Source organism: Prionailurus viverrinus, chromosome C1, assembly GCF_022837055.1.
Source record: "Prionailurus viverrinus isolate Anna chromosome C1, UM_Priviv_1.0, whole genome shotgun sequence".
NCBI classification, from domain to species: domain Eukaryota; kingdom Metazoa; phylum Chordata; class Mammalia; order Carnivora; family Felidae; genus Prionailurus; species Prionailurus viverrinus.
Genome location: NC_062568.1, coordinates 31,248,293 through 31,268,722, shown reverse-complemented (window position 1 = coordinate 31,268,722; position 20,430 = coordinate 31,248,293). Strand labels below are relative to the sequence as shown.

The 20,430-nt window shown below is 37.9% G+C and overlaps 1 protein-coding gene across 1 annotated transcript in view; it reads right to left on the bottom strand.

The window, feature by feature from the left end:
* The window catches only part of SATB2 (SATB homeobox 2), a 185,080-nt gene that overhangs the window by 118,828 nt on the left and 45,822 nt on the right, over positions 1 to 20,430 (bottom strand). The gene's annotated exons all lie outside the window — the stretch shown is intronic.

Below are 20,430 nucleotides of genomic sequence, written 5' to 3'. Positions count from 1 at the left end.
TAAGATTTCCCGATGACCTAGCTTCCCATCACTGGACTCAAGACCTTTGGAAACCCTATCAACTGCATGCTCCCAATTATATATTCCAGAATTGCTCCTCAGGCATATTCTGTTTCCTATATTTAAGGTTACATAATATCTGATCTTAAGGGCAATATTATGATGGCATGTTGATTATCAAAGAAAATAATATAATATTCTGCCATATAATATGCAGAAAAACATATACTCATTTATGTTGTACATTTTTATTCATGTGCCAACTAACCTGATTTCACAGTAATTTGTTAAGGAACTTTAAGACATGGAAGCAAATATGACTGTAACTATTACAAAATGGCAACTGCTTTTGGTTTGAAGGCTTTTTGTTTTGTTTTGGATCCTTTAAGAACATTTTAATAATTTTTACTTTCAATACATCTTCATATAGACTCTACCATTACATCTTATTTTTTTTTTTAATTTGTTAATGTTTTATTTATTTTTAAGAGAGACAGACAGTGCAAGTGGCGGAGGGGCAGAGAGAGAGGGAGACACAGAATCCAAAGCAGGCTCCAGGCTCTGAGCTGTCAGCCCAGAGACCGACACGGGGCTCAAACCCACAACTGGCGAGATCATGACCTGAGCCAAAGTTAGATGCTTAACCAACTGAGCCACCCGGGTGCCGCTACCATTACATCTTATAATGTACATGGTTTACAGGTTTCAGAGAGCTCACCTTCAAAGAAGTCCTGAAAATTCCCTGATTTCCACACTTGTGGGAAATGAACTATTTAAAGACAGCAAACCACACTTTTAAACATGGCACTACCATTTTAATGGTTCCGATACAGAAGCCAAGGATCCAATACAAAGGTGCTTGCTCATTAGGCAAATTTTTGTAATGTTTATTTATTATTTATTTTGAGAGAGAGAGAGCGTTAGCAGGGAAAGGGCACAGAATGGGGGGAGGGAGAGAATCTCAAGCAGGCTCTCCATTGTTGGCACAGAGCTTGATCTCACAAACTGTGAGATGAGCTGAGCTGAAATCAAGAGTCAGATGCTTAACCAACCGAGCCACCCAGGTGCCCTTAGGCAAATGTTTTTTGAATCGAATCCAAGGCAGATCAGCAGTCACAACATACATGGTGATGAATAATGACAATGGTCTATCTGAGCCCCCTAAAATATTTAGCCATGTTAGAAAAATGCCATATGAATCAATGGGTAACTGAACCATGGTAGAGACCTAGCAATCATTCCTGACAAGATGCCTAGTTATCCCATGATAGCTAGGCCGACAGCTGGAGATGATGACCTGGAGGGTAGGTGAAGGTCAGAAATTGATTATTTTTTCCCCCAGGACTTTGCAGTTTAGGGAGCACTGTGCTATTGAGAGTGGTCAGATTAAGTGAATGGGTTCTAAATTCATCCCTAGAGCAGTTGTGGGCCCCACCCTGACTTCTAGAACATAAAGCTCCAGGGGTAGATGCCGGGAGATGCTGAGGATGAACCAAGTTTGAGAAGCACTGCCCAAGATGTCCAGTAAAAAGCATGAAAAAAATCAATCCACTGATTTTCAAGAGAAGGGCAAACAGATCACAAGATTCCCAGGTTCCTTTTTTCCAATTTATCAGCAAATATTCTCATACTTGTCAAGTACAGTAAGTGAAGAGAAAGAAGAAAGCTGTGGCATATGAGAAGAAAAAAAATGGGGTCAGGACTACATTGTAACTGTTTCTTTTTAAATTTGCAGGATTTGGCATAGGCCGAAAGGTAAAAGCAGAAGAAAATGGTTCCCCATCTATGCATAAACTCCAGAACGTCTTTATCTTATTTGAACTATATACCACCAGAAAGCAAGGGCCATGTCATTAACTGTTTTATACAACTCTAGCTACAGCCCCATACGGTACAGCAGTCAAGTATCAAGAAAGCCACTTTGTTGGAAGAGCAGCAGACTGAGATCAGGAAACGTAGGGCTGGTCTTAGATCTGCCCCTGTCAGTGCAGTGCTGCAGCTCTGCACCTGTGGGCAGCCCATCTAACTTCTCTGGGCCCCTATTTTCTCTTCCATAAAATGGGGATTTAAAAGCAAAAACAAACAAACAAACAAACAAAAACCCACCACCACCAATAATAAAAAATTCCTCTTGCCTGAATCACAAAATGGTAATTATAATAAAACATAAGCTAAATGCTGAAAATTATAAAGCATTGTATAAACATATGCTGGCATTCATGAATTGCAAGTTGACATAAAAGAAGAAACAACTGCATTTTTTTTTTAGAATGCTTTTAAGGGAAAACTTCCTTTACTTAAGCAAAAACGTGAACCCTCTAAAATGTCATTGGCTAAGGTGGCAAGTCATCTGATGCAATCAAAAGAATCTGGAGCAAGTCCCTTAATCTCTCTGAAGCCTCCATTTACTGTCTTCAGGAGATGCTGCCGTCTGGGAAGTGTCAGCAGTTCCATGTTACTACCCACATTCTACTGCACAGCATCCCAGAGATGGATGGATGGAAGGGTGGGTAGGTAGGTAGGAAGGAAGCAAGGAGGCAAGGAAGGAAGACAGAGGGGGTTGGGAGGGAAGGAGGGAAGGAGGCTGGGCCACTCTGCCATGATCCATGGGCAGCACTAGCTTACTTTGCAGGTTCACCCAATGTTCCCTACCAGGACTCTGTCCCCACCATCCTGCTAACCCTCACCAAGCATAAAATTGAGCTCGTACACTCCTAGTACCTTGGATATCCAGGAAAACCAGCACAAGAGATATTCTAGACAGCGGCTGAAGACACAAAGAAAGGTCTGAGGGGCTAAAAAATCCTCAAATCAAACTTTCTCATGGAATCCATGCCACCCCCAGAGTCTTACTGATGATGTCCCCCTTGTAGCTCTGACATTCTAAATCAAAACACCGCTTGAATACTTTGGGGCCCAGTAATGGTGGCTTTGATTACTGTCATTTTAAACACGCATTAAGCCTTCAAAACTGTGAAAATAAACTCAACATTGAATTGGTGGGTTGATTTTTCTTTCATTAAAATTCTACTTTTCTATTAAAAAAAATGGCAAGCACCCAGCTTTTTGTTTCTCAGGGAGGGCTCGTTTTTAAACTTTCAAAGTATAGTAAACAACTTCTAAATTCAGGATAATTGAAGGTCTGCCAGTTGGTGAACAAAACAACAATGGCTTTCATATCAACCAAAAAAGGGAACATGGCTCAATCAGGATTTTTTTTCTAACTGAATATCATTTTGCCAACTGTACTTCTTACTAAAATAACAAAAGCTGCTGCCTACAGACTACTAATGGACTACTACTTGAATAAATACAATTATGCTCATTAGTTCTTTACATTCAAATTATTAGCTAAGAGTGACTTTCCCAGAGATTCTTTTTTAATGAAAGACAATAACATAATTGTTAGCACAAGATACTTTCGGATCAATTTTGTCCTTCCATAGCGCCAAAGAGAAGAAACAAATTGGGCACATGCTTCCACAAATAAGTAATTTCCTCATTAAAGATATATTTGCACAGATTTTTCTCGATTTGCAGTGGAGTTATGTCCCAACAAACGTATCATAAGTTGGAAATATCCTAAGTTGAAAATGCATTTACTACCAAACATTAGAGCTTAGCCTAGCCTATAGTAAATGTGCTCAGAATGCTTACACTGGCCTACAGTTGGGCAAAATCCCCTAACATAAAGCTTATTTTATAATAATGTTAAATATCTCATGTAATCTATTGACTAGTGTACCGAGAGTGAAAAACAGAATGGCTGTACAGGTATACAATAGTTGTAAATGTGTCAGTTACTTGCCCTTGGGACCTCGGGACTGACTGGGAGCTGCAGCTTGCTGTCATTTTTAGTTGCTCAATAGTGTATTATTATATTGACATTATAATGATCCATTAAAAAAACTGGCTGTTTATTTTATGCTTATCATGGTATTGCTATGTTACTACACTAGAAGAAAATAATTACCCAAGTTATCCAATTAAATTATCAACCCAGTTATCACATTAAATTTAATTTATACCAGAATCAAATAATAAGTTATTAGCTTTTAAGTTCTGATACAACACTTTTCAGTATGGTTCACAGTAAGTTAAACTTAAGTTAAATGCTCACAGACATTTATTTACCAATTTGTGGTTCTTATACGCTTGGAAACATCTCAAAACCAGCCATAATCAATCAGGGACTATCTCATTCATCTGAATGCCCTAGCCTTGTGACTGACACTTAGTAGAGGAAGAAAGAAAAGAAAAGAAAAGAAAAGAAAAGAAAAGAAAAGGGGAAAGGGGAAAGGGGAAAGGGGAAAGGGGAAAGGGGAAAGGGAAAGAAAGAAAGAAAGAAAGAAAGAAAGAAAGAAAGAAAGAAAGAAAGAAAGAAAGAAAAAGAAAGAAAGAAATTCTTGCATAATATTATTGAAACATGATTATGTTCAAAGAACTATGAATCCAATAATGATTGCAAACTTCTTCCCCAGCCACATCTATGTGACATATAGTTTAAGCATTTGATCTGTATTTGTCAAGTAAAATAAAGAAATTAGAAGGAAGAGCTTTGTAATTCTCATCCCTACTACTGAATTACTTGATGACACAAAATATTGGACTGGGGTGGTGCATGTAATAATGCTTATAATAAACCAGAATAAGACTCCTAAAAACAAATCTTTTCCTCATCCATAAAGCACTCCATGTGAAGTAGACTCATGTAAACAACTTATTCTGGTACTATATTTGGGGCACAGCTACTTTCTCTGTCCTATTCATGATGATGTAGGCTATGAAAACTGTTTAATAGGTTTCTTGCCCCTCTATTGGCAAACAATAATTTGAGTTACAAAATGACATCACGTGAGATATCAGCCATGTTAAATACCCAGCAATTTTCAATATGGGCTTGATTTAGGCAACCATGACCCTGTTTTCTATAACGTTTTTTTATGCACCCAAACCTGGAGATAAAGCCCTAATTCTTTCTCCTTGAATTTCCAGTTCCTGCTTTGTTCATACAAACCTTTTATTCTTTTCCCACAAAATGCAGTCATTAGTATCAAAATATTTTTTCAAGATCTGCTCTAATAGAGTCATAAGAGATGCTTGAGATTTCCATATTTGCTGTCTCTATTATCTTTTTGGAAGACAATTACGGTTTCACCCCAGGGCATTCAAAATAACTGTTGCAATAATACAAAAATTCAATTGCCCAGAGTGGGTATCCTTAAACAAATACTCATTCTGGACAATTTAAGGTACTTGCTTTTGCAAATGTAAGGCCTACAGATGTGTTTTACAAAAAGCAACAATAACATTTTGCATCTGGAAGGCAGAGGAAAATGACCTTTCAAAGTCACCACAGCACAAAGGAAAAGTCACAGTCCCACCCATCTCAGGAAAGCCCAAAGTACTCCAGGAGAAGAAGCCAAGTGACAGTGCAGAAATCAAATGCGCAGGCTAGTCTTCCTCATCTACACTGAGACAGTGCCCACGTGTAACCTGACCCTTAGTTGTTAGTAAAAATATCACCTCTATTGTTAACTTACTCCCAGCAAATACATTTCTGCTTTAATGGAAAAGAAGATCTGGGTTCACACTAATCAGACCCAACGGAAGGCCATATTAGCAATTTGGCAGGTGCCTGAGGGCCATACCTAATCTGCATAAAATGAAGCAGATTGCAACCGCCCTCATCTTTTTTATTTTTAAACTGGTTTTTGAAGCCGAGCATACATAAAATCTCAGAGGGAGAGACAAGGAGATGGTAGTGCATACATTTTCCCTCATGCCTTGATTTTCATTCTTTTTGTACAAACCATCTTCCTGAATGGCTATTTACTGAAATCAAGATAACAAAATAAAAGGTGCTAGGAAAAGGAGTAGGCAGAGATCACAAATGCTTAAAAAAAAAAAAAAAAAAAAAAAAAAAAAAGGTCTTATATCTTGTAATAGATCTTCACAATTCTCCCTAGTATAATTTAAATCAGTTCGAAGCTGAATTCAATGTTCTTATATTGTATAAAGACATGCTAAATGGAACTATGCTCTGAATTTTGGAACAGGCTGCAGCTAACAGAAATTATAAAACTAATAATTATTTGTAAACCTATGATCTGTCTAATGGAGAAAAACATTATATTAAGTATTACCATTATCATCTCAACACTGGTTTCTGCTGCTCATAGAATAATTTAAAGTGACAGTGCTCTTTACATCCTAGGAATTTATAATCAAAGTCATTACGTTCAAGACTGGGTGAATCTGAAAAACAACTCAGCAATAATGAATGGTAACGCAAGCCACCAAAATCTGGAAAAAGAAGAATAAATGCACAAAGGTAAGTGTATCAGACAATTTTTAAAAATGAAGTTAATGCAGACATGGAAGTCCCCAAAGAAAGCCATGATGGAAGAATTTGATTTCTATTGCTTTAGAAAGACATGTATAAAGTGTTTAGCAGGATGCTAGGGAGCACAAGGATGTTACAAGAAAATGGTTCTACCTCGGAGAAGCCACATCTTAAGTATTAAGGTCAGTAAGGTCAAAAATAGGAATGCCAGGTGGTTCTGAGGAAGAAGATAAGAGGATTTTGAAGTTGCTTCATAGGGAAATAAGAAGCCATTGTAGAACATTAAGAAATGATTGAGTAATACCAATCTATCCGTATCAACCAAAGGAAGGCACAAGCTTCTCTTGAGCTACAGAATCTAGGTCAGAGGAGACTGCCGCATAACCTGGACCATACACGAACTAAACAAACACTGTTGCACTAGAGCGAAGAGAGGGTGTCCGCTGACCACGGTGGAAGGAACAATGCCATTTGAAGACAGGCAAAACAGAAAGGCAGGTATGCCCTAAAGTGAAAATGACTGGATTAGAATCAGAAGAGTGAGTCACATACCTCTCAGTCCCTCTCAGGCTCCACCCTGTAAATAAGCTCACAAAGGTCTCCATCCTAAGGACTGTTGAAGGCATTAAGTGAGGTAGTAGGAATTTGGGTTCTCTGTAAATCCTAAACTGCTGGCCAAAAGTATGCTGCATTGTTGTTGACATTATTAAAGAGTAAATACAATGACAAAGAGTTTCAAAAAACTGATTTTTTTTGTTTAGAATCTTAGAGTCAGGAGGACTTTATTTTCTCTCTGACAGTGAGTAAGAATGAAATTTCCTAAAGAGCCAAGGAAATGTTCTAACACAGCTTGAGTGGTGATGAACAGCCAATCTTTGAACCTTTAAAGACAAAGATATAGATAAGATTTAACCAAGTAAAAAAATTTCATGTTTGACCAGGAAAAGACATACAATTATGGACTCTTAAGAATGGAGGTTATTGGGGCGCCTGGGTGGCGCAGTCGGTTAAGCGTCCGACTTCAGCCAGGTCACGATCTCGCAGTCCGTGAGTTCGAGCCCCGCGTCAGGCTCTGGGCTGATGGCTCAGAGCCTGGAGCCTGTTTCCGATTCTGTGTCTCCCTCTCTCTCTGCCCTTCCCCCGTTCATGCTCTGTCTCTCTGTCCCAAAAATAAATAAACGTTGAAAAAAAAAAAAATTTTTTTTTTAAATAAAAAAAAAGAATGGAGGTTATTTTGTAATTCCCTATATAGAAAAAAAGAAGACAAAATTCCAGTGGCTGTAAAGAACTCACATTGTTAAGTTCTTACTATGAGCTGAACACTTTATATTAATTTTCACAAAAATCCCATGACATAAATATGAGTGCTTCTGTTTTAGATTAGGCTAGATAACTTGCCTAAGGTCACAAAAATGTTAAATGGCAGATACCAGAAGGCAGGGTTGCCTGACTCCAAAGACCAGATTTCCCCACACACATATCATGGCACCTCTTATCTTCTGGAGAACTCCTTTTTAGCCTCTGAGATCCACATCAAATAATACCTCCAGCAGGAATAGAACTTTTCCTACCCAATCTCACTGCAAATATATTTATTTGGAAAGTAACTAACTGCATATTTCATGTGAAATCTCCTTTCTCCTTAAACTGAAGGCTTCCTTTAAGTCATCCTTATAGCTCTAGCACTAAACTGAGCACCTGGCATAAAACAGGCATCCAATAAATATGCAATGAATGAATCAACAGAATTTAAAGAGTCCAAGTTGCTACTGAGTAACTTGATACCAACTCTTTCACACTATGATTTTTATTAATCACCCCTACTCATTTATTGAGGGTCAACTATGAGTCAGGTAGAGCTGCCCTAGCTGTCTTACATCAAAACACTTATTTAATCCTCAAATTATTTCTATAAAGTAAGAATTATCCCCATTTCAAAGATTAAGAAATAGCAGCAAAAAAAGATTAACCAACTTGCTATAGATGCACAGCTTATAATAATACCAGGAATTAAGTGCCAATTTTGTTTCAAGCACAGCACTAGGATTTAACATATATTATCTCCTTTGATCTTCACAACAAACTAATGAGGTAGATGCTATCAACACATTTTGCAGATGAGAATACCAGGGGACAAAAAGGTTAAGTAGTTTCCCAAGATTACACAGCTAACAAACGGCATAACTACTATTTGAACTCGGGTTTTTATGACTCCAAAGCCCACATTCTTTCCACTATATCAAGATCCTTTCTACCATGTTGTGTTGCCTAAATCTATTTTAAATACCTGAGATAAGCACTTGAGATAAACTAAATCTCTAATGGACTATTTAAATCTAAGTTGGTCACATTTATTACATGAGTCGGTCAGAATTAAAAATAACATATCCCGGCCAAAAGAGGTCCAGGGATGTAGGCATGATTTAATGAACTAATCAGTTGTATTTTGTTGGACCCCAAATACCATATAACGCTTTCGAACATAAAGAGCTGTGTAATACTAATATCCTTCAAAGGTATCATTACGTTTCACTCATTCATTTGTTTTAACATTTATGGGATGTTTCCCCAGATACTACCAGTACAGGTGGTGAACCAGATTGGCTCAGTGCCTATGCTCAAGAAACTTAGAGTCTACCAGGTCTAACCCACAAGCAAAGATACAATTAAAAATTTAACAAGTGCCAGACATGAAAATAATAGGACGTTATGAGAAAGAATAATCAGGTTGTCAGGGAAAATGGCCCAAGGGATGAAAAGGAACATGCTTTGCCATGAGTGATGAAAAGAGGGTGTTGCGCCAAAGTGGGAAAAAGGATTCAGGATGCTTGTGGGAAGGGGAAGTGTGGCCAGTCTTAAAGAAGGCCAGCATGGCTGCGCACAAGAATGCTGGGCGGGGGCGTGGTGAAGGATGGAGGACAGATTAGAAAGACCTGTGCAGGTCACAGCGAGAGTGTTTAGATTTTACTCTGAATTACACAGAAAACCGGGGAAGGGTTTTAAAAAGGTGACTGGCATCTTTTGGTTTGTACTGAAACCATTACTCAGGCTACCGAGGGGCCACATGGGTGAATTTGAAAGGACTTGGATCAGGAGTAAAAGGCAGAGAAGCCAGTTTAGAGGCTGTTGTGGTGGGGTAGGTGTGAAACAATGCTAGACTGGACCCGGGGGAAGCAGTGGAAATGGAACAACTTAGACATTTCCAAATCTTCCCCAATCCAAAATCACAGAGCTCCTCTCATTAAAAAAAAAAAAATTATACTGAGAAAACTATGATGAGGTTTCAAAGGTCCCGGGGGTGTTCTATTTCCTAAGCAAGGTAGTGAGTACAAGGGTATTTATTTTATGGTTTATTCTTCAATGTTAAACGTATACATTACTCATGTAAACATGGCATATTTAATAATGAAATAATTAGAGATTATGAATGCTATGAGTTTTAAATGACTACTGTATCTTAGAATACTCAGATGCAGCAGTCTTATAATAACAGGCATCCTTTATAACTTCTTTGGTTGACCCATAAATCGGACAATAAAGCTCTCTACCAGCCCAAATTCTCATGAAACAGGTATTTTCTAACCCCAGGTTAACTGTAATAACAAGAAAACCATAAGTTAAATTTAAAATCTAAAGTTTGGAAAATTTAACACCTTAAATATCAGTGAAAATCATGGATTTGTCAACTGGGAATATAATCTAGAATTTTAAAAAATATATTGTCCACTATCAATGAGTCCTAGAAGGACATCCAGATGCAAAGATATTTATGAAAGACTTATCAGTGGGGTGCCTGACTGGCTCAGTTGGTAGACCAGGTGACTCTTGATCTCAGGGTTGTGGGTTCAAGTTCCACATTGGATGTACAGATCATTTAAAAATAAAACCTTCAAAAAAAAAAAAACACCCTGATATTGTCAATTTCTTTAAAAACAAAAGTCATCAGTAAAAATTAAAAAAAAAAAACTTAAAAAACTTAAATGCCTAAAACAAATAGGATGGTTAAACAAATTATGGCATACCCACACCATCAAACATTAGGAAGTCATTAAAAATTAATGCCATGGGAAATATTTGTTATATTAAGTTAAAAAATGTTATATATAGATATAGTTCTGTGCCTATGAGGAGGAAGAAAAAACAGACTACAAGGGATGGCAAAAAGACTTTATTAGCTAAGAGAAGAAATATCTTGGACCGTACGTGACATCAAACAGGAATCTTACTTTATCATTCATACTGTTTTGTATTGTTCAAATTTTCTACAATGGGGGCATTTATTACTGTTAAATCACTGTGCTTTCCTTGCAAATTATTAAGCAAAGCAACCTACACACAAAAAAGAAGCTATTTGCATTCAGAAATCTCTGTTCTTTTATAAATTCTTGACTATTTTCAGATAAGAAACCCTCCAATTTAGAAACCTTTAGATAGAAATATGAACAGTTCTGATATTGTTAAAAGGACACTAAACAAGAAAGCCCTGATTTTCAAAGTGGCTAGATAGGAACACCAACAAATTAAATCAACCTGGTCAGTGAGCAGAAATTAGGTCCTCTCCTACTCTTTCTCATTTATTCAGCTAACGTGTATGCAGTGCCTTCTTAGAAGGCAGGATACCACACCACAGGGGTATACGGAGAACCAGAAGGCAATCCCTACCAGCAAGGGGTTTCTTATCACCTGGCTGGAAAAAGAGCAGGCAATTCAAGACACTAGTGACAAATCAGCAAGTAAATGATCCCCATGCAGGCTCCCAGGGAAGGCACAAAGCAAGGCTTCTGAATGCCACAGAGAGTTGTGCTGGATAAGTAACACTTCCTCTTCCGAAACACTAAAGAGGATCGCCAAAAGGGACAAGCAATGAAAGCAATGTCAATACCAAGACAGGGAAGATTAAAGCACCCATGTGAGAGTCTAGCACTCCAGACTCCGGATATGGACCCGCTTGCTCTGATTTCGCTCACCTTCCCCTTTGTGGGCTGTCTAAGGAATAATTATTATGTTAACAGATAGGAGACAAAATATAACTGGCAGCTCTAATTGACATAACCAATAACTCTCAGTTAATGGTTCCTTACCTTAATTAAAATAGTGCACATTATTTAGAAGAAAGTTTTAACATACCATGATAAAAAGCAATTCAGGATATAAAATAGCTCAGTATAATTTGGGGTGCAACCACAAAAGAAAAATATATGTCATTTAGGCCAGGGATTATTAATTTACCATGTATACTGAGCATAAAGAAAGCATATTCATTTAAAAAATAAGAACACTGTATTTCTTCAATGTCATGTGAGTCTTTTCAGGCCCCCCAAATAAATAGCATTTATAAAAACACTGCTTTAAATTAAATGACATTTTAAATAAAATAACACAAATCTCAAACAAGTAATTTTTTTTTAGTATTTTGGCATTCTTTATTTTTGCTTCCAGTGTATTCTATTACATCAATTAGAAAGCTGGACTACCCATTCTTTTTCCTTTTTGGTTATGCCTTTAAAATAACTGTGATGCTACCATAGCTAAGAGCTTTACACTTGTAAATAGCCCCTCCCAGAAACCCAAATCTCCATATCTTAATATCATGAAAGCTGGAACTGTAAAATAAAATCTGTTAGCAGCTGAAATCTTAATGAGGTTCTACAAAGAAGCGGCTTTTCTGCAATGACTCAATGCATGGAAACAGTTGAGTAATTATAAATGCATGGGCTGAATGTGAGTTGGCAAATATAATACCACAGAATGTACCCAGAACCAGGGTTGTCCCAGTTCAAATGAGACTGTATTCCTTTACCAGTGCAAGCACACAACTAACCTGAAATGTCTTTGGCTGAGAGATAGGTGTGAGCCTATAAAATTATGTCCCTTGACTCCCCATTTACATGGTGACAATCTGTTCTGGCCCACCAGCAGCCTGTTCTTAAACAACAAAGCACTTCAGAAGGAACACTGCATAACGTTGGTTTCATCTTAATAGAAGAATAGACTTAATAGAAGCCAGTTAACAATTGGACTAGAGAGGTGGTTCTCTTAACTTGGGGACATGAGACCCTCCCCCCATAAAGAACTTAGGAAAATGAAGATTCTGGGATCTGCCACCAAGGGACCAGATGCACGAGGCCAGAATGGGCCCAGGCAAATTGCACTTACATAAGCACCCCACAGCCAAGTAGGCCTCTCAGGGAAATACTAGAATAGGGTGCATCCCCCTAAAGTGGCCAGGGGGATAATACAAGTGATGGGTGCAGAGAGAGAGCCTCTTTATTATTTTTTTTGAGGAGGGGGGAGTACTCCACCACTATCAATTTTTCAGGAAAAAGGAAAGAAGTTTCCTTAAAAGTATTCTCTGAACCTTCACACATGTAGCTGCAAACTTAGAAAACGTCCTAGAAATATTTTAGTTCACTTTTTCATGGTAAAGAAATCAAACTCCACATGCTTATTTCTAGTTTTATATACATATATATGTATATGTAATACACACACATACACACACACACATATATATGTATATAGAGAGATATATAGATATATATATAGAGAGAGAGAGATACTTAAAAAGGAAAAAAAAAGAAAAAAAATCTCAGGACCAAACTCTCTCAAATCCATTCTCACTTAGGAATTCCAAAAATTTAGGAATGTTTAATTATATAACTATTGCATAGTCCACGGCAACTACTATTATTTATTTATGGCATACTGCAGGTAAAAAACACACAAAATCTTTACAATGAACACACCTAATAAGGTAGGAGGTTAAAATGTAAACACAGTGAAACCCTGTATTTTCATGATTATGTCTCCACAATTCTCACTTTTTCCCTAAGCCCACTAAATTCCAAGCCCTATATGCTAATGATATGTTTGGTTATCACAACATTCAGTCCTTTGTGGAAAAAACCTAGGAAAATAGCAAAATCTTCAACTGACAATCTACCCCCCTGAAGAAGAGACCTTTCCACAGACCTTGTAATATCTGGAGAGCTGTAGGCTGCTCACCCAAGTCATCTGGATGATGGTATGTGCCACGACAAACACAAGAACATCTCTATGAAGGTGAATTCTGCTGGGCTTAAATCACAGTAGACTTGAGAAATATGAAGCAGTCATAGCAGTCTCAGGGATACAAAAGCCGACTTCTGATGTTGACAATATAGTTTAAAGACTTTATTTTTAACTAATCTCTACTCCCAACGTGGGGCCTGAACTCACAACCCCAAGATCAAGAGTTACATGCTCTACTGACTGAACCAGGCAGGCACCCCAACAATATAGTTTAAGAAATGGTGTTCTTAGAAAGACATATGTATTCTATATGTTAGAAAAGCAGACATCCAAAAGATGAAAAGAAGGGGTAACTGGGTTGGTTAAGCGTCTGACTCTTGGTTTTGGCTCAGGTCATGATCTCACAGTTTGTGGACTCAAGCCCCACATCGGGCTCTGTGCTGGCAATGGCACACAGCCTGCTCTCTCTCCTTCTCTCTGCCCCTCCCCACAACCTCTCAAAATAAATAAATAAACACTAAAAAAAAGATGAAAAGAAAAGAATGGGTGTGTTTCTATGGATAGAGTTGTTTTAGAGGAGATGGTTTAAAAGAGTTGTGAGGTTGAGGTGCCTGGCTGGCTCAGCCGGTAGAGCATGTGATACTTGATATTGGGGTCATGACTTCAAGCCCTACATTGGATGTAGAGATTACTTAAAATGCAATTTAGAAAAGACTTGTGAGGCTGTGAAAATACTTGTATAGTCACAAAAATGTGAAAAAATATGAGTAAGCATCTTCATGAGAAATAAAAGAAATAACAGTAACACACTATCACTTTTTGGTCTAATGACCAAAAATGGGCCCATTTTACAGATGAAGCATAGAGAAATTAAGTAACTCCCAAGGTCAGATGCCCTGGTAAGGAATGAGGCCAGAATCTCAACATTATCCTAAAAATCCTTCTGCGTGACTGCTTAGGAAGGTTTCCCGTGAGCTTAATTTTTTTTTTTAATGTTTATTTATTTTTGAGACAGAGACAGAGACAGAGCATGAATGGGGGAGGGTCAGAGAAAGAGGGAGACAGAGAATCTGAAACAGGCTCCAGGCTCTGAGCTGTCAGCACAGAGCCCGACAAGGGGCTCGAACTCACGGACCGTGAGATCATGACCTGAGCTGAAGTCGGACGCTTAACCGACTGAGCCACCCAGGCGCCCCCATGAGCTTAAATTTTTAAGACTCCAAAAAACTGTGGAAAGTGGAGCACAGAAATAAACAGGAATCTCTAAAAATTTTATCAAAGAGGTCATAGCTCAAAAGACCTAGAGGACAGGAAACCTAACTTTAACAAGGCTTTTAAGTTAATTCAGGGACCAAATGATGATCTAAGAAAAGACAGGATAACTGTTTAAGGGACATAATAGCATGTTAAAAAGATGAAAAGACTGGAGGCAAAACTAACCAATTACCACCCTATCTCCGTTTTATTTGCTAAAGCAAAAGACACTTCAAACCAGAAATGCTAGAACAATGGCTAAGAAAGCCCTGAAAGCTAATATAGGAAATAAAGCCATAAAAGAACATCAGGCTGCTATAAATAAGTGTAAGTCTACTGGCCCAAAGAATTCGTGTCCCAGGGTATTAGAATTTGTAGAAGTGATATCTGATGGTAAAAATAAATAAGTAAATAAGTAAAATCAGGAATAAATAGAAGAATTCCAAAACAAGTCAATTTTTAACCCTAAGTTCAAAATTTTAAAAATTAGTTCAGTCCACAAAGAAAGTGTAACATCAAAACTAAAATCGGATCTTTTTTTTTTAATTTTTTTTAATGTTTATTTATTATTGAGAGACAGAGAGACAGAGCATGGCATGGGAGGGGCAGAGAGAGGGGGATACACAGAATCGGAAGCAGGCTCCAGGCTCCGAGCTGTCAGCACAGAGCCCAACGCAGGGCTTGAACTCACAAGCTGTGAGATCATGACCTGAGCTGAAGTCGGTTGTTCAACCAACTGAGCTACCCAGATGCCCCAAAACTAAAATCATGTCTTAAAATAAATACAGAAAGAAAAGAAAATCATGTCTTTTGGCCAAATGTACAAGAATGGCATAAATGAGAAAAATCTTTCATGATACCGTAAAGACATGACAGATGGTGCAGTTATGTAGTTTGGGTCTCGTTGAATAACTAGTATCAAGGTAAACAGTCATCCTCAATGGTGCCCCTCAAGGTTATGACCCAGTTCTGTCTGGCCCCGCGCATTCAATATTGTGTCAATGATTTGGATGAAGATGCTCATAAAATATGTAGAGTGCATGAAGCCTACAGAGTTAGACTCAAAATTATCTCAATGGGCTACTAACACATGACTAGATAAAACAAAATGAAATTTAACAGGAATGAATAATAGAATACATATATAATTGTTTATATTACCTAAATTCAGGTGAAAAACAAAAACTTATATTAAGGTGACTAATATGAGCCACTGTTGTGAATATCTGCTAAACATAATGCATTTATAGAATCAAGATCGGATGTGAGATAATGAGATGAGTTAGCTTCAGAGGGTCATGGATAACTAGAGAGCAATCAGATACAAGGGGAACACAGAGAGTGAACGGATGGAAACAGGACCAAATGGACACACAGATGTCTGTGGTTGTGTAGCCTACAAAAATGGAACTCTTCAAGAGGGCATTTTATTGTTATTTTCCAAATATCTGAGTTGTCCTATAAGCAAAGAGAGTAGTGTTAGTACACTTTGGAGACTATTTCCTTCACAATGTTCAGGAATGATGAAACTAAGTCACATCTATAGCCTCACAAAGAAGTGAAGTCCCTGTCCCTGGAAGCAACCAAGTACAGGCTAAATAATACTCTACTGGAGAAGTCATGGAGGAGATTCCTCAACATGGTGGGACAGGAAGGGATGATGTTGTATGACTCAACTATCATCCCAACAGTCCATTCCCATTTTTCTCTTTTCACAGCCCGTCCTATACACTACTCAGCTGTGTTATTTTAATGGTGATCTACAGTCTACTGGAGGGTAGGGAATTTATAGTAGACTTACTGATGTACAAAAGGCAATGAAAAAAATAATAGAAAGCTGAATTTATTTTTTTTGAAAGTTAGATTTAGATAATGTGTAAACCTCCAACATTTTACAAAGAGATACATACATTGCAAAAGAAAAGCTTTTTCCACAGATAAAATGGTGAATTAACACATTTATCATGGCTAACTTAATCTGTGCCCTACAACTGTGCCACTTTTATATTTTCAATACCTTACTTTAAAAATCAAGATGAGGGTTTTCTGTGTCATGGTGTCATAACACCACCTGCAACAAATGTCAAGTTTTCACGAAGGAGGAATCTTTGCCTGGAATATGCATGCTGTTTAGCATTGTTTTGTTTTTAAAGATTCGTCACAGTGCAGATGCCCTTTCTACTGCAGGGGGTAATGTTAAGAAATTCAACTTCAAAGAATCACTAGCTCATCTTTACAATGCAATGATACTGCTTGGTTAGTCTGGATTCAATTACAAGTGTGCTAAGGATGAGGCAGAAACGAAGTTTGTCAGCACGGCTCCATCCCTCCATCCCTCCATCCCCACCAACCCCCTCCCTTTACTGACTTTTTTTTGGTTTGTACACACTCTGTAACCCAGAATCATTCATAAGACTATTACAGAGATTATGAACTGCCCTTTCTTTGTGTGTGTGTTGGTTTAGCATTTAAGGCTATTTGAGGGATTTTAAAAGCACTATAAGAACAAAAACCTTTGTTAAAAAAAAAAAAAAATCCAGAGTAGGTTGACTTGCTTGCTCCCTGAAACTTAACTAGCACTCCTTGAACTCTGCCCTGAGAGGACACTTGGTCAGCCAAACCTAATCGCAGGATCTGAGATTAGTTTAATGATATTTGAGGCAGCTGGGATAGACCCTGCTGAATTTTGTGGTCCTGTTGTAAACTGAGTCATTGTTCCTTGGGCAGAGTATGCTCACCTCAATCAGTATTTGAGTTAACTGGCTATTACTCATTCTTAGTGCAGACAACTGGACAATCAGAATAAAACTGTATTAGTGTCTCATTTATCTGAACTTCGGTATTTACCAGTATCACTTGTAAACTTTGCTTCTTTCCAAAGAATTGGACAAAGAATGCTGGGAATTATCGTCTTTACCAATCTCCAATCTTGAAGTGAGATTACAACTGAAAAATTGACCTCCCCGCGCATGTTGCTGTAACTTTAACTGTGGAATATTTTAGGCTGCAGTTCAAGAAAAATGAATGCTCCATTATTTTAACCAACTGCTCAGGGTGGTCACTCTACTTTTTAATGCAATGTGCTACACAGGAATGACATCATAAGGCTATCATAAAAGCAAGTGTTAAAACCTATGATGAATTTTCCTACTATAACTAAGCAGTTAATTAGTGTAAAAGTAGATCAAAACATACACTTATGGCCTGGTAAAACATTTACATTCACCTTTGTAAATACAAAAATAAAAAGTTTTTTAAAAAGCCATAAAAGCTCCTTTTGCCTCTTCTAAAGCTCCGTTAGTGATCTTAGACGCCTGGAGACTGTTGTTCTAATTAAAGAAGCCCAAATAGTAATTTCTAATAAGTGGCATTTCTTAATCTTGGGTAGTTTCTTTCTTCTCATGATAGAGATCTCATTTGGGCCACATTACTATGTATCAAATTCAAATCACATTGAATTACCTACTGTACACTGCTACATACATTCCCTTTTCATTCTCTAACAAAGCTTCCTTTGCCATGTCTGACAAGGCTTCCTTCCAAGTAGCTCTTTATGTCTAGAGAACAATTTTTTTTTCTTCCCATCTATGTCATTACACTCTTACTTAAAACTTAACTGCATCCTTACCGAGTGGAACTTGTCACCCAGAAGGTCCCAAGTCTATAATTGCATGACGACCCCCTTTATTTTTCCTTGCTTATATTTACGTCAAACAATATGTGAAAGAAGAGGGAGATGGTGTTACCACCTAATGAATACTGTTCTACTTATTAATATATTTTAAAAATATTCTTTTAACATGAATATTACCACGTTTTAGACCATTTTGTCTTCACAACACTATGAGGATAGGTACTATTTTTATTTATAGACATATAAACTGAAACATACACACTTACCCAACGGCACAAAGCAAGCAAGTGGTCCAGTCAATATATGAACTCCTGCAGTGTGACTCCAAAACCAGTACTTTAGCCTTGAGAGTGGTTAAAGTGTAGCATGGACAATATGGCAAGCAGTAGTTATGGACAGAACACGGTCCCTAGACTAGAGTAACTCACAGATGAGAGGACAAAAGACAAGTATAATCAATCGTGCTAATTCCTGTTGCAAAGATAAATGCTATAGGAACACAGAGAAGAAAGCAACTACCGTGATTCCGTGACAGATGTGGGATGACAGGAGCATGCTTCCCCTAGCGTACTTGTAATCGGATCTTACGTGTTTCAGGTGGGCCGGAGAGGGAGCAAGCATTTCAGAAAGTGCACAAGGACAGAGATTCGTGAAAGAATACACTGCATCTGAAGAACAATGGGAAGCTCAGCTCTGAATGAGGTGGGAGGTGCAAGCAGCAACATGGTTGGAAGAGGATGAAAAGGAAGACAAGACGGATTGTGTGGCGTCTGAATTTGGTGAATAAGAAAGCACTGTTGATCTGAGGTTGAAAAAGCAATTTGAGATGGATGAGAGCTAGACTGTAAGGATGGTGTGTGGTGCAAACTTTGAAAATACTTAACAAGGAAAAAATAAAATAAGGTGGTGGCCTGAGTCAGGGAGTAAATACTGAGAATTTGTTTCAGTTTGGGGCAGTCTTTAGACCAAACAGAAAGAGCCAATGGAAAGGCAGAAATCAAAGACACGAGAACTCTGGAAACAAATGATAAAGTGAGGGCCTGAAGAGGTGAGGGCCCATGGTTGAGTGAGCAAGGAGAGAACACAGCACAAGGTATAGAGAGGACACCTCATTGAGCTGTACTCTCCCACTAACCTGTGCAGCATGCAAAGAGAGCACCTGCTTCAGACTTCATTATTTCAGCTTTGGTGCCCTTCTCTATTTGGCTCTATGGGTCTTTGTATTCTCTTACCAGAGCTAGAGTAAGTTCCTCCAGAGTAGGGGCCAAATTTTATATTTTTTGTATCTCCCTCCATACTTAAAACAATGTGGACACATCTGAGCTAGTCATATGTGCCTTATCATGGTGGGTTGAGGAAGAAATCAGGGACGGAGCAAGAGACAACACTTCTAATGGGGACAAGTCACAGATGAAAAATAGAAACCATATCTTTGCTTTATATGGGAAGAGCTGCCCCAGATGGAACGTAAAATACATGGAGAATGTAATTGAGCTATTTATCAGGAAAAGACTGTGTAATAAATTGTCACATTATAAATAATCCTGTTAGAGCTGGGGCTTGAGAGAAAATCTGCTATCTCGTACTTTCCTTATAGTAACTAAATACAAGTATCGTTGATAACAGAAAATGCCAATGCCATGGAGTGTTGTTGTAAAAAATGTTTTAAAAATTCGATACATGGAATACTTTTGCTAGTTCTTTGGTTGGTTCCTCAAATTAAGAGAAAACATTTTTTAAAAATGTTTATCTTTCTATAATCTGTATGTTTATCTTTATAACTTACTCAGTGTTTAATGTGAAAACACTAGTCTAAAGCACATATGCAATCATTTCTTAGCTTCATAGATCTGGCCTCACAGGTTTTGAAGTCAATTTTACAGATAAGAAAACTCAGGTTCAGAGAAATGACTTCTTCAAACACATGCATGCTTAACAATGATGCCAGATTTAAGGCCTAGTTTCCCTAACTCATTGTGCCATAATCTTTCATTAAACAAGCCCAAAACTGAAACCAAACTCTGAAGTTATTCTCTCTGAATCTAATCAAAAGTCCTTGCTGGCACGGTTAGCTTTCTGTCCCTCTGCACGCAGTCTTCCCTGATTTCCCATGATAGATTCACAAATAAGCTGTGGCCAACACTGCTACTTATCTACCCAATACCCACTCAATACCCACTCTCCC